The sequence below is a fragment of the Schistosoma haematobium genome, chromosome 4 (genome assembly GCF_000699445.3).
Source record: "Schistosoma haematobium chromosome 4, whole genome shotgun sequence".
NCBI classification, from domain to species: domain Eukaryota; kingdom Metazoa; phylum Platyhelminthes; class Trematoda; order Strigeidida; family Schistosomatidae; genus Schistosoma; species Schistosoma haematobium.
The window spans coordinates 26454629-26471484 of NC_067199.1; the positions used below are offsets into that span (position 1 = coordinate 26454629).

Sequence of the window (16856 nt, forward strand, 5' to 3'; positions counted from 1 at the left end):
TAGCATGATCTCCAGATGATTGTTGTAAAAAGCAGTGAATTATTAGCAACAAACAAACAAAGGCATTAGGAAATAACAGTGGGAACAGACATCATCCTTCATTAGATTACAGTTAACGAGAACTAGCAAAAAATTACAGGTATAAACAGTAAACGGTTAGTTCAGACTAGCATGAAAGAAGCTAACCGGAAACTCAAAACGATGAATTAATGTGTGAAAAGGATTTTCATTTTTGATAGGTTGTCAATGCTATGATTATATATTATAGCAAGGGAGCAATAGACAGTACTTTAAAGTTAAATGTCTGCTGAAATCATGGCTTTGATATTAGAATGCTTTTAATCATACTGTTTAATTTTGATCTACGCAACTCATGACTAGAAGTTTTAACTTCTAGATAATTCTTATCCTTACAATTATATCAGGCTACTTCAATCTTATTATATATTCATTTAGTCGTTAGACCTCATTGGAAAACGTTTTTTTCCAACTCTTCGTTTAAGCACTTTGGATTAGCCAACATTTTATTACTGTCACTTCAGTAAGTGTATACAATATCAAATATGCAAACAATTGATAATAATCAGCATACTAGCATGAATTGATTTTTAATTCAATCGCTGTTCTTTCTATGCATTCAAATTTATGAGAAATAATTGAAAATGAAACTCGCAAGTTTATTCCTAAATAACGCCGATAGTCAGCGAGTTAGTAGTAGTTTATTTATATGGTAAGCGTACCGATAACCTAGTGGCTAAAGTATTAAACTTTCAACCAGTAGTGTACATCTCCAAAATCTACTCCACCTACTTGAGTTTGAGCACCTAAGTAGCAGGATCTATATAAACGAATATACAAACCGATACAATTATTAATCAAATACTTAAATCTTTGAACACAAACATCCAGAATACTTAAAAAATCATAGATAATGATGAGGGTTAAGAAGTGGAGTAAGAAATATACGTACAAGTGGAAGCACTATACGGATATTTAGTGCGTTCTTCAATAACACAGACAAACAGATAACAAAAGAACACGTATGACATATTTATTGTTCATTTGTATAATTAGTCAATTTACACTGGAATATATCCAGAGTGTCGCTAAAAAACCTAGTGTACAAACTTTTAAATGGGTAAGATTATATTATTATTAATTATTACTGTTCAGTACATCTACAGAAACTACTACTATTATTGGTAGAAGTGTAACTAACAAATGACTGTAGCGTAAGGTAAGACGTAAGTGAATGATATTCATTTTCTTGACAATAAGAAATCTGTTTTCAAGCTTCTAAAAAATCGAAGTTAGGAGCCTCTTAACTTGAAACTGATTTCAAAACGTCTAGTTTAATTTCATAATGAACAAATTATTATTTTCCCGGAATAGAAACATAAAATTAGAATAAATCCCAATGAAAAAGTTCTTCACTGGACGTATAAATAATTTAAATAGCACAAATAAAATGTCTGTCATGGTTTCAAGTACACAATACAAAATGTATACATACTTAATTTTTATTACATAAAAATACAAATGATTGATTCGTGAACAAGTAATGGACAAAGCAAACCTTATATGTGACACATACATGGTTTCAAGAAGTATGATACAATATTTCACAAAGCAAGAGGAAAATATGCACATCAAGATATTGAAACGTATATAAAGCATTTTTATGTTGCTCCCGATTTGTATGTTATTTGTGTGCACATGCTAAAGAATGTGATTTTAGTAACTATGCGCCCAGAAAATTCGAAATTTCACATTCGTATACATTTAGGAAGGATTATGTAATAAGTCTAATAATAATAAGTTATTTGTTTGCATGTATGTGTTTAAAACTAGGAATTTTCAACTTACTAATGTCTGATTGAAGTCTTCATTTGCTCGTTTTCCTAACTGTATAAACAATAAAATGAATAATGAAGTAAACATGATTTATGACTTGTATAAAGTTACACAGGAAATTCCCGTTTACCTATAACATTCAGTGGTTACTTGTTTATAATCAGAAAGGGGTATTGTGAATATTATAGTAATTTAATAGTTGAATTCATGAGTCAATTGAAGCTAAACCACTATGGAAAACTTTGAAGCACTGAACGACCGTTTCGTCCTATTGTGGGACTCCTCAGCAGTGCGCATCCACGATCCCGCCTCGCGAGATTCGGATCCAGGAACTATCGGTCTCGCGCGCGAACGTTTAACCTTTAGACCTCTGAGCCGGCATCCAACGGTGTTAATGTCTAATTTCAACCAACCCACGAAATTGCGCCACCGTCCACCATTGCCTTCAGTGAGTTACTAATTCACAACTCTACTGGTCACGGCTTCTGATAATGAAACGTTTTAAATGTAATGACTAACTTTGGGCCAGTGTTGATTATGTACTTTTCAACCTAAAATGTCGTAATGGATAAAAGCATCTATTATCTAGTTTAATTACAATGTTTGTTCATTGTTCTTGAGTGCTGTTAGAGGTATGAGGGCGGTTATCACTTCCCGGTTGCACACACCGTGGAAGGGTTTTTCTAGAGGTACCTGAAAAGGAAACTGGTTTAGAGGTGGTCTTAGTGACCTGAGAGCGTGACCGCAGTGCCCGAGGGACAACTGCCCCGTACTTGTTGAGGCCTTACCGCCGGAGACGGATATCTATAGGATAAGGCGAGGTGTGCATTTTTAGGGTCGACCTTTTCAAACCCCACCCCTCCTAGTGGGAAGGCAGCATCGCTGTCATGCTATCTGTCTGAAGGAAATACCTTACTGCTGTCACACCTTTGTACAGTCAGCAGTACGACTTCGCCTTCGGACCTTGGGTTTGTTGCTTTTATTCTTGCTGCTCTTCAACCGACCTGTCTGACATGGTAGGACCTTGAGGACCGATTGTTCCAGCCAGTATAGCTCGGTTGCTTCATCACGATAGGCAAGTCCGAACACCACGTCAACGTAGCAACAACGGTCGGGACAATGTTTGTTAATAATAACCTAATCTTACAAAGCATCTCACTTTCTTAATTCCCAAATTTAACATTATACGAGTTTTAATTCTTATCGAAAATCTTATTCACATTCAAAATGAATCAATTTTATTAGTATTCGATGAATATCTTAATATATCATGAGAAACAGAAGTTCTTGTAAAATCAAGTCGAATTCAAGTAGTGCGTGGTTGGATTCACGAAGTAAGTGCCAACTTGGAATCTTGGAGAGAAAAGAGGAATGCCAAGGAACACAATGCGTTGGGAATCGCAAGCAGACATCAAAAGAATGAATAGTAACTGGAAGGGATTGCCCAAGACAGAGTTCGATGGAGAATCCTGATGGGCGACCTAGACCCCTTCACGAGGGGCAACAGACGTAAGTAGATATGGTTGAATTATTCATTTACAATATAAGTTGAATTTAATTCAATCATCATTTTAAATGATACAAAACTCAGGAGAGACAACAACTAAACATTCTGGATTTATAACATTCATATTTAAGCTTTATACAGTGAATATAACAGATGTTAGATGGTATTTCTTTTCACACAATAGTTTATTATTTATAAAGAATGCAATAACTCAAGAATCATTTCGGAGTATATTATATAAACGACTGTTTAAGTAAATAATATTATACTTTTGTAGTAAATTTATGTCGTCCACACTCAATAGTGTAGGATATATATAATGAATATTATATCATATGGAGTTGGGTTAGTATACAATAACTGGAATACAAGAAAACATTACCAATGACAATAACAGCTGTGGTATAATGGACGGCACAAAATAAAATAAAATCCAAGATAATTAATAAAAATGAATTGTTAGTAATGTTGGCTACGATTATCATTATTGTTTTTTGTTTATATAGTAATCATAGTAAGTTCAGTAGTGTAAGCAAGTAAAAACTAAGGAAATATTTGGATGAAATAGAAAGTAATTGATGCTACGGTAATGCGATTCAATTAATAAAGACCATCATTGAAACTATTTGTCTTCAAATTATGAAAAACGCCTTAACATCTGAGCCATCTCTCTTATTTTGGAAAGAAAACACCAGATTTAAGTTCACATAAAGTAGTTGTTATACATATTTCTACTGGATTAATAAAGTTAATGTTTTACTCTTAAGCAGTCATATTTTAATAAATCCACAAGATTGTTAATTCTCCTAGATAAGTTTGACCACAATTTGGTACAACACCGCCTAATATATATAGTGCTGGCGAACTCAAATGGGAACACGTGGGGATATAGATAATTGGCGACTTATTTAAAGTCCTATGCAAACATTTAAAAGTAATAGTTATCAAGTAAACAGATTAGTTGATATTAGTTTTTCGTATTAAAACGGAACGCCATCAGCTGAATGATTGAAAACAATGTTTCTCGGGCTAAAGTCACTCCGTAAAGAACTTATGAACTTCGAGTTCTTATTCTGTCCGAATTAATCGAGTGTTTGTTGGGTGAACTACGTTTGATAGATAAAAAACACGGCATGACATGCACGAGTAAGCATCACTGGTGAATTGACGACAAGAAAAATAAGAAAGACTTGCAAACTAAGTATTTGAAATTCAAAACGCAAAGATGTTTTGTGTGGATACATGTAAACAGTTTAAGTCGCTGATGATAAACTACCCGTCTCTTAAGTAAGATATTTAGCAATGAAAGAGGAGTGTATATGTCGATGTTGAGTATGGCGTACCACACAAATAAAATAGTTGCTTAAGAAAATATTTTAAGTAGGTTGGCGACTTTTAACGAATTAATAGATCAAAACACAACTAAATCTCAAAACTATACTTATAGAAGTATAAACTTTCTAGTACACATCGACAGAAAATACGCTGAAATTAAATGGTTAGAAACCTTAGGCAACGTGATGAACACCAGGTATGTCAGACACTAGATTTAAAATATTTCATTCTCGATAACAAATCTTTTCCTATTCATTCGTTTGCTTTTTTCGATTTACTTTACTGAGTTACTTCCTGCAATTTCCTCTTCCAATGTTACTAAGAAGAATAGTAACTTGACTCGTATGCAACACTCTATGTTTTGTTGACTTTTGTTATTAAAAGAATAATTGTATATTATAATAATAATAATAATAATAATAATAATAATAATAATAATAATAATAATAATAATAATAACTGTATATAACATACATAATAAGTAACTATTGAATGAGGAGTATGACATTTAATTGGACAAATGACCATTTCAAATAAACTATCAAAGTTACAGTCAACAAAACGTTGTGAACATTCGTAATATTCAATATGATGATTTCGGAAGTTTATTTGATATGAAGGTAGATAGTTTTAAAAGAATAATGTTAGCTAATCATTAGAATTATTGTCGAATTTTTTATGGAGATCATAAAATTTAAATGTATCTTATAGCATAAAAATGATCACCTTAAATGGAAAAAATCTAACTGATAAAAAATTGTTATATAAACATTAGATTTTCTGTAGTTTAGCACAGGTTTTAAAATATCCAGATACAATTTTTGCTAAAAAAGAATAGACACTAATAGTTGTGCTGTAAATTATCTTAAGCGGTTATAAAATTAGAATGTTAACATACTCCAATTAGTTAATAATCAATGATCTTAGTTTTGTTTTCAGATTATCATGTTTATCAAGAGGTACTTAAAAGTATGGTGAAGCGACAATATGTAATACAATACGATCTAATGTTAAAGGAATAAAATGATTTAGATAGCTCAGGTTTCCATAATCTTTTAAAATTCATTCACATAAACAGATATTTGAATATAAATCGCATAATAATTACCAAGAGAATAGCATACAATAAAATCTAGGAAACCATGTGAAAATTTCTATCTATTCGTACAAATAATTTTTTCTGAAAAACAAACAACTGAATCATTAATTTACAATCAGTGCATCAAACAGTGAAAACCTACACTTTTTTGGATCATAAATGATGATGGTTGAAGATTTTGTTGTAGTAACTAAAATGGAAGAAAAAAACAAAAAGAAGACAACGACAACGAGACGATTTGCTGTGTGAAGGAATCTTTTACTTTTAATAACATAATTAGTTATTTGCTGATAATTTTACGTTGAGATCATGAACCGATCAATGTGAGATCACCATTAAAAATCTGGAAGCACTGGACAACCTTTTCGTTCTAGTATGGGACTCCTCAACAGTGCGCATCCACGATCCCCGATGCGTACAGTGATCATTATCATGTGCTTACTAATGACTAGCTTCGAGAGGTAATTCTCAGTTCTAGTGAAAAGCCGTGGTCAGTGGAGTCCAACTGTCTTGGGTGTGAGGCAGTTACACACCGAAGACAATAGAAGATGGTCACGACACATGGTGGATTGGCTGAAGTTAAACATTAGCGATGTTGGATGCCGAACCAGTGATCCCGAGTTTAAGCGTTCGCACGCGGAATCGTGGACGAGCAGTCCTAAGGAGTCCCAAACTAAGACGAAATGGCCGTCCAGTGCTTTCAGATTTTTAATTGTGGTCTTACATTGATCGTTGATGATTTCAAGTAAAACTCGACAATTGCCACAACACTATACCGGTAGTCTTTAATTTGAGTCAAAAAAATAAAATTACTTTACAGATTATATAATTTATTTTTCAGAGTTATTTGTCAATTTCTTTGTATGTATTTACATAATATACTAATTTAGTCTTGTAGTTAAGTTCTGATGTGTAACCTATATAGTTCGATAAGGTACTGTGACAGATTGAATGTTATAATGACTAATAATAGTAGTTTGTAATGATTTCACGGAATGAACTTTTGTACCCGTTAGTACTGCTCATCAGTAAGTGTGGATGGAATCCAGAGAAAACTATATCTTTGGAGAAAAAAGCAAAAATAAACTACTGTGGACGAAATTAACCATATTTTAGTATCGAGTATTAATCTATATGACATTATCTGTTTTTATTCCGAAGTGGGCATATTCTATTAGTATATTCATAAGTAAACTGAGTGACCGAGCATTCTGAATCCCTTTATTTAATGTTAAGTGGTTACAGGAGATCGGTACAAAATATTGGATTTACGTTTCGTGCTAATGCGATCACATTTCGAATTTGACTGGTAAAAGTTCATCAGCAATAAAGACTTAACAACACGATTTGTTTGTAAGTTGACAAATAAGCATTAGGAGTGCCTGGATTGTTTTTAAGATTTTACATGATCTATCTTTCCATCTATTTTTACTAATAATTTTATGATAACTTTTCTAGGTGAGTATGCATCACAGAATAGTTGTTTAAATGCTTGAAACAGAAGACAAAAAGTTACCAGAATCATACTGAATGTAATTTGTCAATAACCGTTTGTTTCGCTATTTTCAAAACATTCATATTTTTGTGAGTTGAATGTTATTCAATTAATACTGAATATGCAAATGAGTAAGAAATAAATAACAGCTAAACTGGAAAGAAACAACAACAACTGAACATACGAAAAAAACTATTCAATATGTTCTAAGTAAATTCAGTCTTATTAATTACCACTATTATCGCACGGAATACTAAATAATGTTACGTAAATTTATCTACGTTGCTAGCATTATTATTATTATGAAAGTACTCGCCTATCTTCTCTTACGTATGCTGAACAGTGACTGATAACATTCCCCAAAACAGAACAATAACAGCTGACTACAAATGGATAGGCCAAAGTACAGAAGTATTGAAAATTTACTAAGATCAAGATTGAATGCTCAATGCACGATCGAAACTGAATATATCCGGACTGGTACATTGTAATCAATCAATGCTAGTAGATAAATCAATATTGATTCCTGTGAAATCTGATTCTGATTTGTGTTACGTCTATTGAAGCGCAGTAGATAAAGAGTACTAGACAATGAACATATTTCTATCTATTAAAATTATTAGTGTCATAAAGAATGTACATAGTAGGTGGGCCGATTGACATAAAAATACATCAGATTCTAAACTCATGTTATTATTTATAAAGTTGTGAGGTCAGTGTAGTGAGATCGACATAATACGTATTTCTTATGTTCGCTGTTTTAGACTAACAGTAACTTTCTTTTTTGTTAAGATTGAATATTGGCTAAAGACTATAATACAAAACTTGTTTCTACATGGCTACATTGAAACAATCAGCTCAGGATGAACATATAGTAATAGTGACTGATCGATTGTTATCCTTAACATCAACAATGGGAAAACACAAACCTTTATAAGTAAAATTAATATACCTTTGTTTTAAATTTTAGTTTGGTTACGGTATACCGGTTAGGGAGGATCTTATCATTTTCAAGTTGCAGATTCTATTTCTGATTATATATATATATATATATATATATATATATATTGTTCATAGTTGTTTACAATGATGCAGAGTTAGACAAACTTGACTCTATGCAATAAGATTAACATCGGTAAAAACTCACTACAGGTTATAGGATCTTATAGTGATAGGGTATTGGGTTTTCCACTTATCCATAGTTACGACTTAAAAACACAACAAATTCAACTAAATCTAGATATCGGATGTCTAATATGGTTATAAAGGGATATAAACATTACAAGATAAATTACGTGATATCAGATGAGGCTATGGAGAAATCTAGTGAAGAAACGGAATTGGTATTTATGTTTTCACATAGAATTCCGGTCACTTATATGGTGTATTGTTCACTAATTAAAATTTAACCTCGTAAACAGAAACTGGACAATTCTAATGTAATCAATAGAACAAAGACGATCGATTATTTAGTTTTTGTTTGAAAAAAACACTGCCAATGACTTAGGATGAAAATGGTGCGTACGGATATAAGTATATTTTATACAGGGATACGTGTATACGAGTAAGTGGAACAGACTAAAATTTTATGTTGTTCATTGGAAAGACCAATCTACTAGAAAAAATCTGATAAACACTACATATATATATGTGCACTGATGCAAAGGAAATATCAACTGATTGGTTTTTGTGTAATACTAGGTTACTTGCAATAAAAAAGTTAATTCGAATGTTGATAGCTCCCCAAAATGGTATACCAAAAGATTCAAAGGAATAAAGTTGTTGTCTTTTAAATAACAAAACGAAAAAGAAACAACAGGAAAATACGCTAGATAAGAGTTATCAAAATATTTGAATGGATGTATGTAAATATTTGTGAACTGCTGAAACTTTAACATTCAATAGACTAGTGCAATCACAACTAAAATGTTGGCCCACCAACTAAGGCCAAAGTACAGGAGACAATTGTCGATGTCATGATCAAATATTGCCATACTAATTAACTTCAAATCTCAACCCATCTTCGAAAAGTATAAAAGTATCAATCTTTTTACATAAGTTATTGATAAATTAATAACAGATTTTGGGCACACTTCGTGTTTCAAAAAAGAAGAATATGAAAAATTTATGGATTAAAGGATTACTGATGTATTACGAACATTAACCAGAAATGTGATAGGCATCCAACGAAATGGGATTTCTTTCCACGAAAACTCACTTATGAAGCTTCACTGAAGAGAGCGCTCAGGTTGACGCCAAAAGATTTGACAGAAAAAATAATGAAATGCAAAATAACTTGTACTAGTAGGACGAAAATTATGTCTTGAACTCTAAAGAACTGTTTCCGTGTTAAAAAGTAAAGAAGTGAACTCGGTACTAAAGTATGACCCGACCGAAGCTGCTACCTTGACGCGGTGGTCGGGCTTGCCTATCGTGATGACCCAACCGATCTATATTGGCTGGAACATATGTTCCTGTAGGTTCTACCATGCCAGGCAGGTCGATTGGTGAACGGTAAGACTAAAAGCAGCAACTCAAGGTCTGAGGGCGAAGTCGTACTGCTGACTGTAGAGGGGTGTGACAGCAGTAAGGTGTTTCCCTTGGACAACCAGCGTCTGCAGCGGTGCTGCCATCTCACAAGGAGGGGTGGGGTTAGAAAAGGTCGACAATAAAAATGTCACACCTCACCTTTGTCACATTCAAATCCTTCCTACACCTCCTAATAACTTTCTTATCTCCACCAATAACCCTCCTCACGTCTGTTTATCACCTCGTACCGCTAGGGCAAACGATTCGAGTACGCGGAACGCTATTCCTGGTCTCCTGAAACCACGTTCTAAAGTACACGTAGGAGCTTTTAACGTCCAAACACTGTGCCAAATAGGACAGCAGGCTTCCTTAGCTAGGACTTTGGAATCCCGCGCCATCGATGTGTGCTGCGTCTCCGAAACGCGCATACAGGACCCGAGTAGCATCATTCGTCGTCTCTGCCTATTCTCCCACTGACTGCAGCCCAGATGATGTAAAAGATGAGTTTTAAAGAAAGCTTTCGACCTTCTCCGAAAAGCTAGACGCTCTGATGTAGTAATAGTGGCCGGTGACTTTAATGCTCAAGTACGTAAACCAAGCGAAAGGGAAAGACACCTAGGTGGATCTTATGGTGTCGTGGCTCAAAGAACAGATAATGGCGACCGTCTGTTGCAGCTACGTCCAGATAACCGCCTCTTTCTTGCAAATACTAACTTTAAGCATAAGGAAATACATCTTTTAACATGGCGACCCCTTAATTCGTCCCAACATTGGACCCGAATAGATCACGTCGCCATCAGCCACCGATGGAAGGGCTCGATAGAAGACTGTCGCTCATTCTGGAGCACATGCTTAGATTCAGATCATGCTCTAGTGCGAGCGCGTATTTGCCTGCGTCTTACTGGACGTAAGGAAGACGCTGCAAGGAAACCTCTTAGGGCCCTACTTAATGATAGTCAAGCTAAGAGTATATTTCAGGAACAACTAGAAAAACAGTTAGTTAGCCATGTATGTGATGCCCACTCCGAGGCAGCATGGAATGATATCCGAAAAGCTGTGGAAACAGCAGTGATATCTGCTAGTTCGGTAAACTGTAAGGTTAGGGAGCAACACAGGATGTCAGCAGCATCTATCGCACTGATAGATGCTCGGAAACTCATTCCACCTGGCTCTGAACATAGTGAAGAGCGGAGTCAGCTTAAGTACAAGCTGACAAGAAGTCTACGCAATGATCGCGAACAGTGGTGGGTAGCGAAAGCAAGAGAGATGGAAAAGGCAGCGGCAATAGGTAATAGCAGACAATTGTTCAGACTTGTTAAGGAAACCGGTATTAGGAAACCGACCGTTAGCGAAACACTCTCAGAGAAAGATGAACATATTATACATTCTCAATCCAGGAGATTGGATCGATGGGCAGAACACTTTAGGGATCAGTTCAACTGTCCTTCAGCCACACTTCGGTTTCCCACGATCTCTAGTCAACCTGAATGGGAAGTTAATGTAGGTCCTCCGTCCCTTTACGAAGTTGAAAAAGCCATAGGAAATCTGAAGCGAGGGTGAGCAGCAGGCCCTGACAGGTTTACTCCTGAGATTTTTGAGGATGGTGGTCCAGTATTAGCAATGAGATTAACTGAGGTCTTAGGTAGAATTTGGGAACTGGACGCAATCCCATCTGACTGGTCTCAATCACTGATTGTGCCAGTCTATAAGAAAGGACAAAAGTCCTGTTGTGACAATCACAGAGGAATCAGTTTGACAAATATAGTGTCTAAAATATTAGCTTCAATAATATTTCGACGCCTTACTAAAGCTCGTGAAGAGCAGATTAGAGAAAACCAGGCCGGTTTTCGACCTGGACGTGGTTGTATAGATCAGATATTCACACTACTTCAGGTTCTAGAACACAGACACACATTCAGACGCCCCACAATGGTAGCATTTCTCGACCTTAAGGCGGCATTCAACTCTGTTGATCGTGAGGTTCTATGGCAGTGTTTGTCACTGAAAGGAGTACCAAAGAAGTACATTAACCTTATAAAGGCTCTCTACTCGAACACAACTGGTAGAGTGGGAGCTTGTGGCGAACTGTCATCAGAATTGATTACCTCAAGTGGTGTTCGTCAGGGCTGCCCACTCTCTCCATTCTTGTTCAACTTTGTGGTCGACGTACTTTTAGAGATAACACTTCCCTCATCTAGATTTCCAGGGGTTGAACTTCCACCGGGAGGTTCACTTGTTGACTTAGAATATGCTGATGACATAGTTTTATTTGGTGAACACGCTGACAAAATGCAGAGTCTTCTGACCACTCTAAGCAACAATGCAAGCATGTTCGGGATGCGATTCTCTCCCTCGAAATGCAAAATGTTGCTTCAGGATTGGGTTGCATCGACACCCGAACTAATGATAGGGAGTGAAGTAATTGAGCGTGTCGATCGCTTCACTTATCTTGGAAGTCTCATCAGCCCTTATGGTCTGGTGTGTGACGAAATCTCAGCACGGATACGGAAGGCTCGACTAGCCTTTACCAACTTGCGTCATTTATGGCGTAGGCGAGATATCCGTCTATCAACCAAAGGACGTGTTTACTGCGCAGCAGTTCGTTCCGTCCTACTTTATGGCAGTGAAACATGGCCGGTAAGAGTAGAGGATATCAGTAGGTTACTAGTATTTGACCATAGGTGTCTTCGAAATATTGCTCGTATATCCTGGGACCATCGAGTAAGTAATGCAGTTGTTAGGAAACGGGTACTAGGTAAGGATGGCAAGTCAATTGATGACGTAGTGAAACTTCATCAGTTGAGATGGCTGGGACACGTGTTACGTATGCCCAACGACCGACTGCCTCGACGTGCGATGTCCAGTGGTATGGGAGTAGGTTGGAAGAAAGCTAGGGGTGGCCAGAACAAAACATGGCACAACTCCATGAAGTCACTGACAAGTGAATTGAGCCATGTTGGTAGGTGTAGACTATCTGGTTGGGGACCGCGAGATGATAACAACCGATGGTTAGAGACCCTGAATGACATGGTTCAAAATCGTTTGCAATGTCGCAGGTGCATCCACTCTTTGTGTTCTCCCAAATTCTAATCATCTGAATTCTTTATGTCCTTTATTTTCCTCTTTCTAAATTTATTTCACTGTATTATACTCTTTAAATAACATCTCCAAACCCTAATCTTCCCGATTACTGCTTATACTCTTGCTACCTCTACCACTACGGGATTTGAATCGAGAAGTGCATCTGTGTGCTAATGTGGTGTGGCAACTCGAACTGATGTACGTACGTACGAAGTTCTATGTTGTTACTGACTGACTGACTAAAGTATGAAACTAAACTTTTCTGTAGTTGATGATAGGTTAGTACAAAGCAACAGGTTTATAAACCATATGTCTAAGAAACGAAATCAATTAACAAAGAAACTATGCTCACCTGGATTTTTGCTAGAGGAATAATATCACCATCAACTGGTTTCTCCCAAACGGTTTCTCGGGTGGTACTATTATAATAGTAATTTCTTTGGACTTTTATATCGAACAATTCCCACCATTGATTGGGTGAAACAGCTTTACTAGAATTAGAACAAAAAGTGATGACTAACGATATGAAAGAAGGGAAGATTAATTCAACTAAGTCATACATCTTAACATGCTGCACAGCAACTTGATGATTGTTTACTTAGTAGAATGAGGCGATCGATGATACGGAACAATACATAAGAACTGAGAATTTTATTTCCTAATAGGTTAAAATGACGATACGATCTAAACTACACGTTCGAAAAAACTTGACATGGTAAGACTATACAGAAATATATAGTAGAAATGACGCGACTTCTAAAATGTGAAACCAACATTCCAGTGTAATGGGGTTTACGAATATTCAGAGGTTTATCGCTGTTTTATGAAATTTAAGATCAAATGAGTAGTAGATGTGATATGATGGACAGGAATTAGAACTGATAGTAAAGCCTTAATTAATTAGAGAGTGAATTCAATTATAGCAAGATCCATTAGTTTATTATTTGCACCTGATACTAAACCTGGGGTCCTACCTCTTTAGAGAAACGACTTGAAGACTTATATAGCTTAGTAGTACTGTAAGGTTGTCTAATTTATGTTGTGGCACTTCTACAAAAGGAGCAAACACCACCAAACGATTTCGATAGGTTATATAATCCAAGGGTTTTCTGTGATGATGAGATCAGGATCGATATCCAAGGCTTCAAGAACCTAATGAACAATTATGATAAAAAGAAGTGAAGAAAGAAAGAAGGTTCTCTTTGATTAACCCCATATGAGCCCCCAAATGCCCTGGTACGGCCGAGAGTGGGGAGAGTCCGCTCTCCCTCTCGAAATGCTCTCACATGGCCACGCATACATAGCCTCTGCCAGGGAAGTCCTACTCACTGCCTTCTCGTGGCGGGGGTGTTGTTTACGAAAACGAGAGGACGAAAAGCGAATGTCCGGCGCTTTAACCGGGTTCAAAACCAATGGTGCACATGGGCTCCAGTATCCTGCGGGAACAAATGGCGGATGAACCAGTCGTTGGTCACCGGCTTCCATGGGACCGCATCTCCTTACGATGCTCCACTGCCTTGTGGATCAGACATTCAGGTCGAAGGCTCGGGGAGTGGCCCCCTGAGAAAACCACCTGCTTCGGTTTGGGCACCCGGGCAGTATCACAGGCCTCACACATCGAATGAGATTTGTGTGGCGCATATGTATTTGGTGCCTCCTTGTACCAATATCTACGTGTTAAAATAAATAAATAAATAAACCCCACATGATGATGTATAACTATAAATACATAATACTGAGGCTGTTTTAACTAAAAAAGCGCACAAATCTGAGATAAGTATGTCGCTTACTGACTTATAATGTTACATACATTTTATTTTGCTACACGTTAGGACTAACGACAAGTGGTGAACGAGTCTTGAATTGTTGGAATGATTAAGTAAAATGTCAGTCGATATATGAGAGAAAAGATAGAATGTGCCTGAATGAAACCTACTCATGAGATTGAATTTCTGACTCAAACCTTGGAATTAACTGATATAAAGTACAAGATCGTTAGCCGAAACGATAATTTTTTATCTAGTGAAATACCTTGCATACATACAAATTAAAACGTAAATAAGCTTGGTTAAATGTCATAGGCGATTGGAGGCAATTACTTCCATAGGTTGCTAACTCTACAACAAATTCAGACCCCACTCTTTGACTTAATTCCTGTCCATCATATCACATTTACTACTGGTGTTTTGAACTTTGGATATTCATAAACTCTCTTACAATGCAGTGTTGATTGAATGTTTGAAAATTTGCATCGTCAACAATGCAGGCTTTTAAAAACGGACGGCCGATTTATTAAACCACGTCCGAGATAATAATAATAACAATAGGCATATGAAATGGATTTTATTGTTTAGACTAGTGGTTTATACGTTGGTAACAACTGTGTCTCATATCTACCGAATCTATCTGGTTCAAGTGTAAAGGACAGGTACAACTGACTGGTAAAGTCAATATTTTTCCCAAAGTAGGACATAAATAATATGACTAATATCCAAGTTAGTCGTCAGATTTTTTGGGAAACGAACAAATTCGACTAATAATGGATACAAAAATTGATCATCGAACAAAAAATCAATGGATCTCAGTACTTAACATAAAACTACACTGCATGTGTAAACACTAGTGATACAACCAGATTATCCGAAAGGAATTGGATGGAACGAGGTTTAAGTTAGCAACCTCATGGTTGAAAACTAATGGCTATAACCACCAAAATATCGTTCTAATGATCGGATTCCCTTCTGTAACTTAAAATCCTTAAAATAATTGGATATGAACTCTATTCTTTCCGAACTCTCAACCTCATGTTTAAGGATGGCTTATTGTAACTTATTATGATCACATTAGTGGCTACGACTCACTATTGTGTATTTTTGGGAGGATCTCGGCTGCATTCGCTAGACTTCAGATTGATGTACATCAATTGCTGAGATTTTGGATCAATTAGCTGAACCCACTCATATCTGAAAATAAATGGGAACAATACGTTATATTCAAGAATACGTATTACTGGCAACAACAATTTCGTAAACAAACAATATAATGGGAGTGTTTACGAATGTCATTTTAGAAGACCAGAAGATTTTAGATGATAGTTTCAGGAGTGTGAGAATCGCAGGACATGCTGGAATAACTTTATATGGATAGGAAATCGGAATTCAGTATTGTGAAACAAACCAGTGTATAACGAACATATATGTAACATATATTTTTACACGGTCTGAATAGTAGCAAGGAATAAAAAAAACCAACACCAGCATCCAAAGCTACCTTTACTATTAGAGTGATGCAGTACTGTAAAAGTCCAAAGCGCCAAATGATCAGTACACATTGCAGGGTGAAAAGAAAGATATTTTACGACTACGTTTTTAAGAATATATAAATATATCCACTTCCCTCTAAATGGTTAGACAGGCTTAAACGCTACTATTTAGATATGACGATTGTTGATTAGCGATGGGAAGCGATGTGCTTCAAAAATGGAGTAAATGGCCCAGATGTAATTATGAATAGATTTCATCTACTGCAACACATCAATTTCACACAAAGATATTGATGTAACTACGGACTCTTCAGTAGGCTAGTTTAATGGGTTGAACTGTTACTTATTAGCCGTCAGACGGCCATTCCCTAGCTGAAGCAGTGAAAGACGACAAGGGCAAGGTATTAACATAATTACTAATTTCTCCCTTACAAAGAACGTACTATTTTCACTTATCGAATAACTATTGAACAGCCATCTCATTACTTTACAAAGTGTTTTAAACAAATCACTCCTTGTGAAGCAAACTCGACATCAGCTTAGGCATTCCAATCTAAAAAAAAAACTGTCGAAATCACTGAAAATATAGTAACCACGGATATATGCTACCGACATCTGAAACCGGCATCAACATCAAGACTCTAAAGCGAACCAACGAACTACCAATGGGTCAACAAAACAAAACCATGTGATA

The 16856-nt window shown here is 36.1% G+C and overlaps 1 protein-coding gene across 1 annotated transcript in view; it reads right to left on the reverse strand.

Moving 5' to 3' along the window:
- Positions 1 to 16856, reverse strand: part of ARHGAP39_1 (Rho GTPase activating protein 39) — a 57658-nt gene that overhangs the window by 40411 nt on the left and 391 nt on the right. The window contains exons 2-4 of the mRNA XM_051216095.1: positions 15762 to 15863; positions 13253 to 13391; positions 5938 to 5985 (exon numbers count right to left, since the gene is read on the reverse strand). The gene's annotated coding sequence lies outside the window, so the exon portion shown is untranslated. The remainder of the gene's footprint in view (positions 1 to 5937; positions 5986 to 13252; positions 13392 to 15761; positions 15864 to 16856) is intronic.